We start from the raw sequence: 16,847 nt of genomic DNA, 5'->3' as shown, positions 1-16,847 counted from the left end.
CCTTAAACTTCTTCATAGTGATTACAATGTATTCATAGGAGTCCCAAAGAAAATTGGATTAAGTTCCAAAAGTTTGTAAGTTAGTTGCTTCTCAATCTTAGACACTGAAATTTTTGAAATTTTTGTGGCTTCCTCCACCTCCAAACCCCATTTCCAACAGTAACTCTCACATGTGTGCAAGTTTTAATTACAGATTGTTCTATGATTGGATACTTAAATTTTAAATATATTTTAAAATTAGAATACACAGCAAAATTTAAACCCTCTGAAATTTAGCAGACTTTGTACCCACAAATGCACAAATATAGTATAATCTATATTTAATATTTAGAGTCCTAATCTATCAAAAGCAAAATAGATGAAATCTTTAGAAAAGTGTAACACACTATTATGATCTGCGTTGATGCCTCAAACCAGAAAGGTGCCCAATACCCAAAAATCAAAATGTAGACTGAGCCTGAGAAGATATGTGATCAAAAACTGAACTAATTGTATTTATTATGTTAAATAGTTATTAGCAGTTTATTGTTTCAAGTTTCCCTTTTATAATTATTAACTAAGTGAACAATTCCAATGAGATAGTATTCTTAGACACCAGGGATTTTCAATAATACAGACACTTGATAGGTTTTAAGACAACCATCACTAACCTCAGTCTTAGCTCCCTTTTCCTAGGCAGACCAGTCAAGTATGTGGTTGATCTTAGGAAACAAATATTAACCAACTAAATGAACTTACATGAATCAACATTAATTAGTTCATTAATTAGAGATTCAATGATAACTGACATTAAACAGTCAATACAGGGGGGCCAGCGGTTGGCGCTCCATGCTTCTAACTCCGAAGGCTGCCGGTTCGATTCCCACATGGGCCAGTGGGCTCTCAACCACAAGGTTGCCAGTTCAACTCCTGGAGTCCCGCAAGGGATGGTGGGCTCCGCCCTCTGCAACTAAGGTTGAACACGGCACCTTGAGCTGAGCTGCCGCTGAGCTCCCGGATGGCTCAGTTGGTTGGAGCATGGGCTCTCAACCACAAGGTTGCCAGTTCGACTCCCACAAGGGATGGTGGGCTGCGCCCCCTGCAACTAGCAACTAGCAATGCAACTGGACCTGGAGCTGAGTTGCGCCCTCCTCAACTAAAACTGAAAGGACAACAACTTGAAGCTGAACGGCACCCTCCACAACTAAGATTGAAAGGACAACAACTTGACTTGGAAAAAAGTCCTGGAAGAATACACTGTTCCCCAATAAAGTCCTGTTCCCCTTCCCCAATAAAACCTAAAAAAAAAAAAAAAAAAAAAAAGCAGTCAATAGAAAGTTAAACAATTGGCGATTTAAGTTATTTAAATAAAATCGGTTTGTATTTAGAACTGTTATGACCATTTAAAAAACTAGCTCTTTAGTATACATTTGTGGATATTTTTCTCTCCATATAGTAAGTACCAATGATAAAAATCTGTTTTTATAAATATAAAAATTATTTATTTAATGATACTTTGGGGGGCCTGAGAAGATGGTGAGGAATAGGGACTGTATTCATTTCCTAGGGATGCTGTAATAAATTACCACAAACTGGGTGGCTTAAAACAACAGAAATATATTCTCACAGTTCTGGAGGCCAGAAGTCTAAAGTCAAGGTGTCAGCAGGGTTGATTCCTCCGGAGACCCTGAAGGAGAAACTGCCCCATGCCTCTCCTAACTTCTGGAGAAAGCTTCTGGTTGTCAGCAATCCTTGGTGTGCCTTGGTTTGTAGACACAATCCCTCCAATCTCTGCCTCTTCACATTACCATCTTCTCTTTGTGACTCTCTAGTCCAAATCTCCCTCTTCTTTCTCTTTTAAAGACACCAGTCAGTGGATTTAAGTTTCTCTCTAAATCCAGGATTATTTCATCCTGAGATCCTTAACTAATTATATCTGCAAAGACTGAATTTCCAAATAAGGGCGGTCATGAATTTTGTGGGAATACTATTCAACCCACTACAAGAGAATTCTGTGGTTTTTGTTTTGTTTTGTTATTTCTAAGTTTTTTTTTCAGTATTTTCTGATTTTTTTTTTTTTTTAATTATTGGGGCACAGTGCATTTCTCCAGGGCCCATCAGCTCAAGTCGTTGTCCTTCAATCTAGTTGTGGAGGGTGCAGCTCAGCTCCGAGTCCAGTTGCTGTTTTCAATCTTCAGTTGCTGGGGGTATAGCCCACCATCCCATGCGGGAATTGAACTGACAACCTTGTTAAGAGCTCACGCTCTAACTAACTGAACATCCGGCCACCCGGGCATTCTGTTTTTAAGGATACTACAAGTAAAGAGGGTTTTTTAAATAAAACATGAGTAGATTTACCAGTTTTTGCGTTTAACATGAAAATCCAAATTACTTGGGAGGAAAATTCAGGTGAAAAGTCCTTTTGCATTAATAATTAGAAGAATTTCCCTATATACTTGTTTTGCTTTCTTACTACTCAATTCTAACTGAATTCTTCCTTGAATTTTTTAAACATATGTAATTAGATATAGTTATCATCATTATGAAACTACTTATTATAAAACTCCATAAAAGTATTTACCATGTCTATATTTAACTTTTTAAATATTGCATGTGATGAAAACTTTAATTCAAATACTTTTTAAATAGTTTTATGAAACATCATCTCTTCATAGATATTTTTTAAACTATAGGTTACCCATAACAGAAAAGCAAAATCCAGAATTTCTCACCTCCACTGGTCTTTGTCATTCCACTCTCCTATCTCCTCCTTCTTTAACCATTCATTCTCAGTTCTTTCACCACCTAAATATGCAAATGATTCAAATGTTCCCTTGGCCCTCTTTCCTTTTAACTCTAATATTTCCTCCTGGCAGTCCAATGTCAACTGTGCTATGACAACTCCCAAAGCTTAAGGTCCAGCCTAAATTTTTCTCCTGAGCTCCAGACTCAAGCAGCCAACTGCCTGTTTGTCGTTTCCACTGAGATAACCACAATATCTTCTTGTCTGAGGGCCAGAGAAACTTTTTTCTTACCTCTAGTTCTTCTGTGTGATCAAATAATTCAAATGCAGATTACCAGGAGAAACTCAAATTTTAATACATGTGCACAGGGAATTCACATATGCATGAAAACTCCAAAGATAGTATGGCAAAATGAGGTGCATATGTCATTTTGGACTAAGGAAGGGGAGGTAGGCAATTCACAGGCAGATGAGAAAGAGCAAACAGTTAGTAAACAAATTTTTGCAGGACCACCCAGAAACAATGGGACACAAAGGAAAATCTAGCAGACAGATTTTTACTTAGATCCTCCAATCGGCCTAAGGAGGTTTTTCTATCTGCAGAAAAGGGGGAGAAAAAAGAAGAAAGAAAGAAAGAAAGGAAGGAAGGAAGGAAGGAAGGAAGGAAGGAAGGAAGGAAGGAAGGAAGAAAGAAAGAAAGAAAGAAAGAAAGAAAGAAAGAAAGAAAGAAAGAAAGAAAGAAAGAAAGAAAGAAAGAAAGAAAGACAAAAAACCTCTTCTTGAATTTGTTGGGATTTGTTTTCAGCTCAAAATAATCTGCATGCCAGGTTGGCACTTTCTGGGGAGACTTGTTCCTGACCCCCACAAACTCAACATGAGAAAATTCACACCTGCTTTCCTGTTTTTAACAATAACAAAATATTTACTGTTTCCTAAATGTATGAAGCTGTTCTATTCCCCTACCCTTTTTACGTGCTTTTCCTTCAATCTGGAATGCTCTCCCTGCCTTTCCTCTTCTTCTCTGGTTTATGCTCATCCTCAAGGTTGGGCTTTTGTCTCTTCCTCTGCAAAGCATTCCATGAAGCCTTATTTGCCTCTTAGTTCCTTGAGCTTAGCACAAACACTTTTTAAACAGTTTTGTGAAACATCGTCTCTTCATAGATCTTTTTTTAAACTAGAGGTTACGGATAACAGAACAGATGCTAAATAATTATTTCTCAGGTTGTTGTAAAGAAGAGAACAAAACTTGTATAAAGAAGGGTCTGGCACATAATAGATTTTCGAAAGTGTGCCCAGTTCAATTTTGTCAAACATGCAAAAAGAATTCAATGGAGGAAAGATAGCCACTTAAACAAATGGTGCTGAAGTAATTGGACAGCCATAGAAAAAGAAAGAATGAATCTCAATCTAAGTCTAACAGTTTATACAATAATTAAATCAGAATGAAATACAGACTTTAGGGCAAAACCATAAAATTTTCAGAAAAAAAAATAAGAGAAAAATCTTCAGGACCTAAGGCTAAGCTTGACACCAATAGTATGACTTATAAAAGAAAAAAATTGATAAATTGAACGTCATCAAAATAAAAACCTTTGGTTCTGCAAAAGACTTGGTTAAGAGGATAAAAAGATAAGCTACAAATTGGGAGAAAATATTTGCAAAACACATAAATACAAAGGACATGTGTTTAGAATATGTAAGAACTCTCAATATGCGAAGTTAAAAAAAATCCAAATAGAAAATGGACAAAAAGTATATTTTACCACAGAGGGATATTAGCATATGAAAAAATGTTCAATATCATTAGCTATTAAGGAAATGAAAATTAAAACCACAATGAGACATTACTACATATCTATAAAAATGTCTAAAATAAGAAATAGTGACAATACCAAATGCTGGCAATGATGGGGAGAAGCTGGACTGCTCACACATTGCTGATGGGAATGTAAAATGGCACGAGTTACTCTAGAAAACAGTTTGGTGATTTCTTAAAACACTAAACATGCAACTACCATGTGACCCAGTAATTATTGTACTGGGCATTTATCCTTAAGAAATGAAAATGTGTGTTCATACAAAAACCTGTATGCCTGTACCTGAATGTTTATAATAGCCAAAAACTGGAAGCAAGCTAGATGTCCTTCAACAGCTGAATGGTTGAATAAAAGGTTACATCCTTACCATGGAATACTCAGCAATGAAAAGAAATGAATCGCTGATACACCAACTACTTGGATGACTCTCCAGAGAATTATGCTGACAGAAAAAAAGCTAATCTCAAAAGATTGCATACTATATGATTCGATTTATAACATTCCTGAAACAACAAAATTATGGAAATAGAAAACAGATTAGTAGTTTCTAGAGTTTAAGGTGAGGGTGGATGTTACCATAAAAGGGCAACATGAGGGATCCTTGTAATAATGGAAATGTTTTATATCTTGACTTTATCAATGTCAGTATCCTGGTTGTGATAATATACTATGGTTTTGCAAGATGATGCCATTGGAGGAAATAAGGTAAAAAGTACAGATGTTCTCTCTGTATTATTTCTTACAAACTGCATGTGAATCAACAATTATCTCAAAATAAAATAGTTAATTTAAAAAATACACCTGGCAGGTGTCATAAAATAATGATGGTATATAATCTAGGTGGTAGGTATACAGGTGAGTGTATAAAGTGCTTTTGAATTAGCTGTAGTTTTTAAATTTTTCTTAGTAAAATTAAGAAAAAAATTTTAATGTTAACTATTGTAATTATATTGAGACAAAATCTGCCCACTCCCATAATCTAAAGGATAAAGGTAATATAGATTCAATTCATTAGAGGTATTCCTACATGCCTCTTACCCTGTAGCATAAGTTTGTCAAATGAGTTTGCCCACTGAACAAGAAACCAATTCCATGAAATGGTTTTTCATTAGTGGGGCTTTTCTGAAGTAGAGGAAGCAAATATTAATGGTTTAAGAGGTCATCCTAAATTTGCGGTGAAAGATGTTTTTTTATCCTGCCCCTCACCTTTATTCAGCATTTCCAGTATTTATTAGGCCTGCTATCAAATTCCCCTCTCTACTGATTTTTTTATCCATAGAATGGCTAAGGTACTCTAAGGATTGCATTGCTCACTGTACTGCTAGGTGATGCTTTAGCTGCCACATCTTCTTTGTGGTGGCTTTTGAGTAGAGGATCAATTCCAATAATTTATGGCATTAACTCAAACATTTTAAGTAACTTCAGTGAATAATTCACTTCAGATCTTCAACTGGACAGACCTGAAAAGTACCTATAAATCTGGAGTAATGATTAAGGATTCTTAGTTTTTTAATCTCCTTAATGAGCTCAAGAGTACAAAAGCAAACAGTATGCATGCCACCTTAGGACACTGAGAATAGTAAAATCTATGTAATGTTTTACAGTTTATACAGCATTTCACATGTGTTACCTCATTTGACCATTTCAGTAACTGAAGTAGGTATTGTTATTCCTGTTTTAAGATAAAACCTGGCTTGAGGTTAACTGACACACTTAGTCACATCAATAAGAGATGTTGCTGAGACTTAAATGTAGATCTTCTGGTTCTGTGATTCCTGGTGGGCAAAGTGTCCTCTACACAGGGCATGACTGGCCTGTGGAAATGAAGGTACCAAGAGAAGCAAGGAAAACAGAGGCCCCTTCAGAGAGAAAGATGCCTCTGTGACTGTCAAGAGCCCCTTTTATTTTCCCCTCCCCATTCATTTGCCTGGATTATACCTACTACCGTATTTCATTTGAGATGAGATCCTCTCACAGAAGCCTCTTCTGACTACCCAAGATTGACTAGGGTACCCTCCTATGAAGACCCAAGTTTTAACAAAATTATAGTGTTTATCATTCTGTATTATTATTATTATTGCCTATCTGATTGCTGCACTTAAGCTTCCTAAGGATAGATATTTTGTCTTATCCATTGATGTGCCATCAACACCTAACAGACTGGTTTTATTAGGCAGTCAACAAATATTTGTTAAAAGGAAGAAAAACATGGTAAGTACACTGTAGGAGTTGAAACAGAAAGAAGATACTGGCTTTTTACCCCATGCCAACAGAAATGGCAATGAATAATAGACTGTGCCAGAGAGACAGGGAAACAGAAAGTGCCAGTAGCAAAAGACCTCTTACTTGACATTTATCCATTAAATATTGATGTCTTTTGAATGCCAAATTTGGACTATGAAAATAGCATTTCCAACTACCGTATTACATTACCTTGCTGCTGGCCAGCAAGTACTTCAGTTCAATTAGTTGAATTGTGCAATTAGTAGAATATTGCCTGTTGTAATTATTCATCCAGAACTGAAATGTTTAACTCTGGTATCTTCAGCTCTGACCACTTTTTTTCTTTCCAACTCCCTTATTTCTGTCTCTTGCTCCCCTTTTTCGTCCAATCTACAATTTATCTTTCATCTTCAACCCTTTGTCTACCAAGCTTAAACCATGGACAGCCTCTCAGCCTCTTCTGTTGTTATTCTTCTGCCTTAACTGTATAATGAAATTTCACTCCCACTAACAAGCTTCTCAGTTCCTACATCAGGTTGTCAAGAGTTACTAGAGAAAAATCACAAAATTGTTCAGTGTTGCCTCTGCAAATTCTTGTCTCCAACCTCAGCCAGACCTTCGTACCACCCAGCAGCTCTTTTCCGAACAACTCCCTCTTTCTTAGCTTCCTCTCCCAAAGCAGCTTTTGCAGCGGTCACCACTTTCCTCAAGCTCCCTCATTTTATGTTTCCCACCCTCACAGCAAAGACATTTCCTCCTTTTATACTGAGGACATAGAGACCTTCTTAAGGTTCCAGTACCTTTCCTTCTCCTACAATGTATCTGCATCTGTTTACATTTCTTAGTGAAATAGATTTCACCCAACCCAAGTTATTCCTGCCACCTGTACTCTGAATTTGGGAGCTGCCACCTGCTCTGTTCCTTTATTCCCTCAATTTCCCCATTTTCCCTGATGTGTTCCTTTGTCTTGTTGTCTTTAGCTAACAAACACACTTTTCTCTCTTTAAAAAAGAAAAAAAAAACTATAATAGCAATAAAACATCTTTATTTTCCTTGCAAACTTCCGGTATCTCTCCCACTTATTTCAGAGTCAAGCTCAGAGCTGTCTACAATTTCTAATACAGACAGTTGCTTGCACCCAAGTCACTCACAAATCTATATTATTCCAATAATATTATTGGAATGCCTATGTATTAATTTATAATGAGAAATATAACTCAAACAGAATAAAATGTTTGCATCAGTATGCTCCACTTATTCTGGAGACAAAGTGTAGTATATCGTTTTAGCTTGTGGACTCTGGACTTAACAGAACTGCTCACTATTTATGTAATTTTAGGCAAGTTAATTAGCCTCTCTAAATCTCAGTGTTTTTATCTATAAAATGGGTTCAGTAATAGTACCTACCTCACAGGATTGTTTTAAAGATTAGATGAGATAATTAAATGAGAAAACCCATGTAAAGTGTTTACTTGAAACAGTAGGTGCTAAATATTAGCTATTATTATTGTTCCTCTTAAAATGCAAATTTAGACAGATGTCAAATTATAATCAGAAGACTGCTTGATGAAGGGGACTTGGTTCCCAGAGGCGTTTGTTCATTCAGGCAGGACACACCCTCCAAGGTGACTAGAGTGTGTAAACTCGGGGAAACACTACACTTTTATGGATTCGTTAGAATCCTATTTTTATTTGATATCTCTACAACATTTGACACTCTTGGGTTCTCCCTTTTTGACCTTCTATTCCCCACCGGTTTCTCTCAGTTTTAGTTCGTGAACAGATTCTTCCTTTTCAACCCAGCCATTAAATTTGGTGCTTCTCTTTCCTCTTCTGCCTTTGTACCCTTTTCCTAAGTGATCTCATTTCTTCCCATGGCTTCAGCTATCAAATCTCTAATCCTAGGCAACATTCCTCTGAACTCCAGCTCCACAACTTAGCTGTCCACTAACAATTCCACTTGGATGTCCTAGGTGCCAAATGAAACATCCAAAATGGAATTAGTAAGAGTCCCCTCTTTAGAAGAGTCTGCTCCCCTCTGGTATTCCCAATTCTTAGGAATTTAGGTACCAAAGCTAGAATCCTGAGAGTCATCCTTATCTCTGGCCTCTCATTAAGCCTCACACACATCTGTCAACTTTTTCCTAACCATCTCTAACTTGGCCCATCTCTCCAACCCCACTACCACTACTTTAGCAGCCATCATCATTTCTCTCCAGAATTTCCGCTACAGCCACCAAACAGTCTTCCAGCTTCTAGTCTCATACAGTTCACAGCTATTAATGTCACACCCCTGCGTATCCTCAGCACTTAGAACAGCGTCTGGCACAGAGTAGGCATGCAATAAATATTTACTGAATAAATGAAGAAGTGAATTCCTACTTTCATGGAGTTTACAGTCCAGCTAAGAGATCAACATTAAACAAGTAAGTGTACTAGATATTGGGGTGATCCCAAACAGCATTCCTGGCTATCTCAGACTCAAAGATGTATTGGATGGCAGGGCCGGTGGCTCAGGCAGTTAGAGCTCCATGCTCCTAACTTCGAAGGCTGCCGGTTCGATTCCCACATGGGACAGTGAGCTCTCAACCACAAGGTTGCTGGCTCAACTCCTCGAGTCCCGCAAGGGATGGTGGTGGGCAGCACCCCCTGCAACTAAGATTGAACACGGCACCTTGAGCTGAGCTGCCGCTGAGCAACGGGATGGCTCAGTTGGTTGGAATGTGTTCTCTCAACCACAAAGTTGCTGGTTCTACTCCCACAAGGGCTGGTGGGCTGTGCCCCCTGCAACTAGCAACTGGACCTGGAGCTGAGCTGCGCCCTCCACAACTAAGACTGAAATGACAACAACTTGACTTGGAAAAAATGCCTGTAACCACACTGTTCCCCAATAAAGTCCTGTTCCCCTTCCCCAATAAAAAAAATCTAAAAAGAGAAAAAAAAAGGAAAAAAAATTAAAGAGATAATTTAAAAAAAAAAAAAAAAAAGATGTATTGGAGCCCTAATCCAGATGGGTGTTGACTGGCTGGGGCTGCATTTCATACCCAAGTCTCAAACCCAAGAGACTACACTAGAGGAAGATAATTTACACAAAAAAGACCCAAGAGAACAAACACAACTGCTAATTGTCTCTTTTAATGATGCCCCACTAATTTATATTGATATGTAAATTGACATGATGATTTGGGCAGAGAGGAGTGAACTGAAAGATCTAGGAAAGAGTTGGGAGTGATGGAATAAGATGGAATAAGGTTTATTTATGTTTGGTCTTTAAAACTTTTTATTTACAGATAATTATAGATTCACATGCAGTTATAAGAAATAATACAAAGAGATCTCCTTTACCCTTCACTCAGTTTTCCACAATGGTTACATCTTGCATAACTATAATACAACATCACATCCAAATTATTGACAATATATAATTCACCTACCTTAGTTTAACATGCATTCATGTGTGTGCGCACACATGTGTTTAGTTCTACGCAATTTTATATATTCTTGTGACCATGACCATAGTCAGAATACGTACTTCCATCACAAAGACTCCTCCTGGTACCTACCCTACCACACCTACTTCCCTCCAAACTCCACCCCTTTTTAATCTCTGGCATACACTAATCTGTTTTCCATCTTTATAAATTTGTCATTTCAAGGTCGTATAAGTGGAATCACACAATTACCTTTAAAAAAAAACACCATTTATTTATTTACATGTGTTTTTCCAGGACCCATCAGCTCCAAGTCAAGCAATTGTTTCAACCTAGTTGTGGAGGGCTCAGCTCACAGTGGCCCATGTGGGGATCGAACCGGCAACCTGGTTAAGAGAACCACACTCTAACTAACTGAGGGGCTCTAACCAACTAAGATAACCAGCCGTCCCCACAATTACCTTTTGAGATGGGCTTTTTTTTTTTTTACTCAGCATAATTCCCTTGAAAGCCATCAAAGTTGTTGTGTCTATCAGTAGTTATTCCTTTTTCTTGCTGAGTAGTATTCTATGGTTTGAATGCACCACAGTTAAGCTATTCATTTATTAAAGAACATCTGGGTTGTTTCTAGTTTGGGGCTATGATGGATGAAGCTGCTATAAAAATGTAAGTACAGGTTTTTGTGTGAAAATAAAGTTGCATTCCTCTGGATAAATCTTAGTTTGGGCTGCTGTAACAAAAATACCATAAGAATAGGTAGCTTAAACTACGAATTTATGTCTAGAGGCTGTGAAGTCCAAGATCAAGGCACCAGCATGGTCAGGTTCTGGTGAGAACCCTCTTCCTGGTTTGTAAATGGCCATCTTCATGCTGTGTCCTCACATGGCACAAAGAGAGAGGGACCTGGTATCTTCCTCTTCTTGTAAAGGCACAAATCCCATTATGGCAGCTCCATCCTCAAGGCCTCATCTAACCTAATTACCTCCCAAAGACCCCACCTCCAAATACTATCATATTGGGGATTAGGACTTCCACATATGAATTTGGAGGGGACGCAAACATTCAGTCTATAGCATTCTGCTCCTGGCCCCTGAAAATTTATGTCGTTCAGACATGCAAAATACATTCATTCCATCCCAACAGCCCCAGGAGTCTTAACTCATTCCAGAATCAACTCTAAATTCTAAAGTCCAAAGTCTCATCTAAATATCATCCAGATCAAATATGGATGACAGTCAAAGTACAATTCAAACTGAGGCAAAATTCCTCTCCAGTTGTGAACCTGTGAAACTCGTTAAGTTAGGTACATGCTTCTAAAACACAATGGTGGGACAGGTATAGGATAGACATTCCTATTCCAAAAGGAAGGAATAGGAAAGAAGGAAGGGGTAGCAGGTCCCAAGTAAATCCAAAATCTAGCAGGGCAAATACCATAATATCTTAAGGTTTGAGAAATCATCCTTGGCTCTATGATCCGCCCGCTAGGCCCACTGCAGTGACAAAGGATGCCACTCTACATCTATGTGAGTCTACATGAGGTTTTCTGTGGGGGTAGTACCCCAGGGCTCTGTTGGGCAGGAGATCACCCCCAGAACTCTGGGTGGCATTGCCCCACAGCTTTGGTTCGAGGTTATCTGGCCTGTTGAAACTGAGATGGTGCCCCTGATGATCTCTGAATTGCTTTTGGGAGCCATTCTTCCCTTTTCTTGAAGAATAGTGCAAATTCACAAATAGCTTTATCATCCTGTCCTGTAGAATCAAAAAGTCAATAGCCTTCCTTCATTCTGTCCTATCTCAGTCCCCTTCAGTTCACCTGGCAGTGTTCCTGCTGGCGTGGCTGATTAGATCCGCAGTTCATATCCATATTAATCTCCTTATCAAGTGATTGGTCAGTCCTACCCTTGGTATTCTCTTCTAGACATGCTTTTTCATTCTTTTCAATAGGAACAGGCTGAGAATTTTCTAAATCTCTACATTCTAGTTACTTTTTGTTTTACAATTCCTTCTTCAATTAATTTCTCTCTTCTCACATTTTCCCATAAGTCAGGAGGCATAAAGCTGCTCCTTCAATACTTTGCTTAAAATTTTCCTCAGCTAAATATCCAATTTATTGCTTACAAGATCCACCTTCCATAAATCACTATAACATGAACACAGTTTGGCCAAAATCTTTGTCACTTTATAATGAGTATTGCCTTTTCTCCATTGTCCAACAACACGTGCCTCATTTCTATCTGAGACCTCATCAGAAATGCCTTTACCATCCATATTTCTACCAACATTCTATACATGATTATTTGTATTTTCTAAGAAGATGGAAGTGTTCTCTTCAGATTTCCTATTTCTTTTCTGAGCCCTCATAAGATTTACCTTTAACAGTCCCTTCATGGTTTTGTTGGCTTTTTCTAGCACTCACCCGCAAAAATTACCAGCCTCTCCCCACTAACCAGTTCCAAAGTCACTTCCAAATTTTTTAGGCATTTGTTGTAGTAGTAGCATTCTACTTCTCAGCACCAATTTCTGTCGTAGTCAGGGTTCTCCAGAGAAACAGAACTAATAGGATATACATGCTTTACTATAAGAAATTCGCTCACGGGCCGGCCCGGTGGCTCAGGCGGTTAGAGCTCTGTGCTCCTAACTCTGAAGGCTGCCAGTTCGATTCCCACATGGGCCAGTGGGCTCCCAACCACAAGGTTGCCAGTTCAATTCCTCGAGTCCCGCAAGGGATGGTGGGCTCTGCCCCCTGCAACTAAGGTTGAACACGGCACCTTGAGCTGAGCTGCCTCCCGGATGGCTCAGTTGGTTGGAGCGCAGGCTCTCAACCACAGGGTTGCCAGTTCAATTCCTCGAGTCCCGCAAGGGATGGTGGGCAGCGCCCCCTGCAACTAAAATTGAACACGGCACCTTGAGCTGAGCTGCCGCTGAGCTCCCAGATGGCTCAGTTTGTTGGAGCGCATCCTCTCAACCACAAGGTTGCCGGTTCGACTCCCGCAAGGGATGGTGGGCTGTGCCCCCTGCAACTAGCAACGGCAACTGGACCTGGAGCTGAGCTGCGCCCTCCACAACTAAGACTGAAAGAACAACTTGAAGCTGAACAGAACCCTCCACAACTAAGATTGTAAGGACAACAACTTGACTTGGAAAAAAAAAGGCCTGGAAGTACACACTGTTCCCCAATAAAGTCCTGTTAAAAAAAAAAAAAAAAAAGAAATTCGCTCACATGATTAGGGAGGCTGAGAAGTCCCATGATTTACTGTCTGCAAGCTGGAGACCCAGGAAAGCTAGAGGTGTAGTTCCAGTTCAAGTCTGAAGACCTAGAACCAGAGCAACAATGATGTACGTCCTAGACCAAGACCAGGAGAAGACCATATCCCAACTTAAACAATCATTTCAGGGAGATGGAATTCTCCCTTCCTCCTCCTTTCAGTTTTCTTCAGGCCCTCAGTGGATAGGATGGTGCTCACCCACCTTGGGGAGATGCATCTGGTTTACTCAGTCTACGGATTCAAATGCCAATCTCTTCCAGGGATACCCTCACAGGCACACCCAAAAGTAATGTTTAACCAGATATCTGGGCATCCCATGGCCCAGTCAAGTTGACATATAAAATTAACCATCATAGGGGATGGACGGATGGCTCAGTTGGTTAGAGCTTGAGCTCTGAACAACAGGGTTGGTGGTTCAATTCCCGCATGGGATGGTGGGCTGCGCTCCCTGCAACTAAGATTGAAAACGGTGGCTGGACTGGGAGCTGAGCTGCACCCTCCACAACTAGATTTAAGGACAACGACTTGGAGCTGATGGGCCCTGGAGAAACACACTGTTCCCCAATATTCCCCAATTAAAAAAAATTAACCATCATAAATGCTCAGGAATGTAGCTGCTGGGTTATAAAGTAGTTATATGTATAAAGATATGTTCTAGATACAAATCTTCTGTCAGATATGTGGTGTACAAATTTTTTCTCCCCCATATTTATAATAACTTTCTCCCATTAGCTGGACTTGAAAAGCTGCACTATTTACTCCCGTATAGTCCAATGATGATCTTGAAGTCAATTAAATTCTGCTAGGTTTCTGAAAACTGGCTTTCTGTACCGTCATTATACTGGTGACTCAAAGGAAAACAGGACTGTTGCAGCTGAGTCCTATTACTGTTAAAAGCCTGTTATGTACCAAGTAGTACTGGGCTGGAATCTAAGGGCGCAGATTAAAAGGTGTCCTCTGCTTTCAGACGGCTAGTTTAGTGGAGGAGACAGTAAAATAAACCAAAGATTAACAATCCAGCATGCCAAGTGCCAAAACAGAGTTTTCCCAGGGTTAAACTATCACAAAGGAGGGAATCTAACATTAGCCAACTTGTCAAGTTCTTCCTGAAAAACCTCTTTCAAACCCAGCTGAAGGAAATAAATCTTTTTCCATAGTTCATCGCAGGCCTCTCCGCATATTACAACATATTTTGCAACCTCTCTGAATTTAGTCCTCCTACTCTCTTTTCACCATAAACCCATAAGAAAGGCATAAATATGGAGGAGGAGCATTTTTGATGATTCTCTTCAGAGTCCTATATAGTGCTCACTTGTGTGTGTGTGTGTGTGTGTGTGTGTGTGTGTGTAGCCTCTTGGCAATTTGCGATAACTAGCACCTGCCAGTTAGCCCTAAAACAGTCCCCAGATGAATTTGAGCCTTCATAATATCTCGGCACCTTTTCTGTAAAATGGGGATGATTGGAATGTCTACCTCATGGGATGTGAGGATTAAATAAAATGATACAAGTAAAGTTCTTGGAACAGTGACTGGCACATAATAAACATTCAATAAGTGTTAACTATTGTTATTATCATGAAGCTAATTCCATTCATGTTACCCCCAAGTCCACCTTTCATATATCATAAGAATAGGGCTAAAGTTACATCATAGTAAATAGGAAGAAAGTCAAGTATAACATCTCAATTATCTAACTTATCTAACTAAGGGAGGCTATAAAGATACCGATGTCACCATGGATGCTAAGAAAATCTCAGGTGTAGAAAAGGTGCAATACATGATAAAAGTTCTAAGGGGAACAAAAGGGTAATCAATGCAAACAAAAGACTGGGACAGGACTGGGGCATGTACTTTAGCAGAACATATAGGATAACTCACAGTTTTCAAGTGAAAGAGAGCAGACTATGCCTCCCCAAATCATGCCACTGTGGTATACTGATTATTTTGAATTAAAGTTATTAAAAAATAGCCAGTGCAAGGACACTCTGACCCTCCTTTGTCCTCTGGAAACAGGAAATAAATGTCCCATGTGAAGGTACCCACCCTGTACCAGGAGGGTAGAAGGCATCTTTATTGCCAGAGATAGGGAATTCAGGGCTGAGAAGATTGTGTAAATAAACCTTATTACTTCTTCACCAATTTGCTACCCCAAGTTCAAACCCCTTTGTCAATTCTTCACAAACTTATTGTTTCTTTATCTAAAAGGTATAAAAGCTGGCTGCTTTGGTCACTTTAGGGCGTTTCATATTTTTATGGGCTTCTGCATGTACAAAATTCAACTTGTTTTTCTCTTGCTGATCTGACTTAGTCAATTCAGTTATTAGACCAGCCAATGAATCTAGAAGGGGAGAAAGGAAAAGTTTTCCATCCCTGCACGAGCATACAGTTTATGGGTCTTTCCTGTATAATAGAAAGTCCAGGCAAGAAGTGACTGACAACGATAATATGATAAAACAATGGATTTTAATGTTATGAGCATTACCTCATCTAATTTTTAAATTGTAATCTTGTCTTTGTAAAATATGTTTAATACTGCAATATACTTACTTTATATATGAGGAAACTGAGGCTCAGAGAAGTTAAATCCTTTACTTACCCAAGATTAGAGAGACATTGATGGTCAAGGCAAGGACCCAAACCAAGCTCTGGCCTACTGGTATTTTTAACCCTACATTCTTTCTCAGCATCAGGGAACCACACGTTTTGCTGGTTTCCTTCCCTGACTTCATTATTGTCAACAATCAACAGCACAAATCATTTATTCATGATTGCTCTCACTTAAAGCCATTTTTCTCATTCACTTAGGTGAAGATGTTAGAGAAAAAGGTTAACATAACTTTTTGTTCCAAATTGAAATGATTTTCAAGATGACAAGATTGAAAAACATTAAGTCCTGCTTAAACTACAGGGCTACAATCAATTTGTGCAGATGCTTCAAACTAAAAGAAATTCTTTTTCTCCTTTTCTTTACTTATAGTCACCCTTCATTTGGCTTTAACATTGTCAGTCCTAAAACAATAATTTACACATAATGTCCAGAACTTTGCTGTACAATGTGGTAGCCACTAGCCACATGTGACTATTGAGCACTTCAAATGTGCCTAATCCCAACTGGTATACTCACTGTGAAATACATTGAATTTTGATTACTATGAAAAAAAAGAAAAGATCTTATTAATTTTTTATATTAATTGCATGTTAAAATAATACCATTTTGTAAATATTGGGTTAAGTAAAACACTTAACCCAATTACAATTAATCTCACTTGTTTCTTTCTACTAATTTAATGTGGTTTCTAGAAAATGTATGATTACATTAAGTGGCTTGCATTTGTGGCTCGCACTATGTATTAGACAGCACTCGTAGAAGACGAAAAAGGGGAGTTTC

This window comes from Rhinolophus sinicus, chromosome 3 (genome assembly GCF_057876585.1).
Source record: "Rhinolophus sinicus isolate RSI-liver-muscle chromosome 3, RSI-T2T, whole genome shotgun sequence".
NCBI classification, from domain to species: domain Eukaryota; kingdom Metazoa; phylum Chordata; class Mammalia; order Chiroptera; family Rhinolophidae; genus Rhinolophus; species Rhinolophus sinicus.
Note: the sequence above shows the minus strand (reverse complement) of the source record.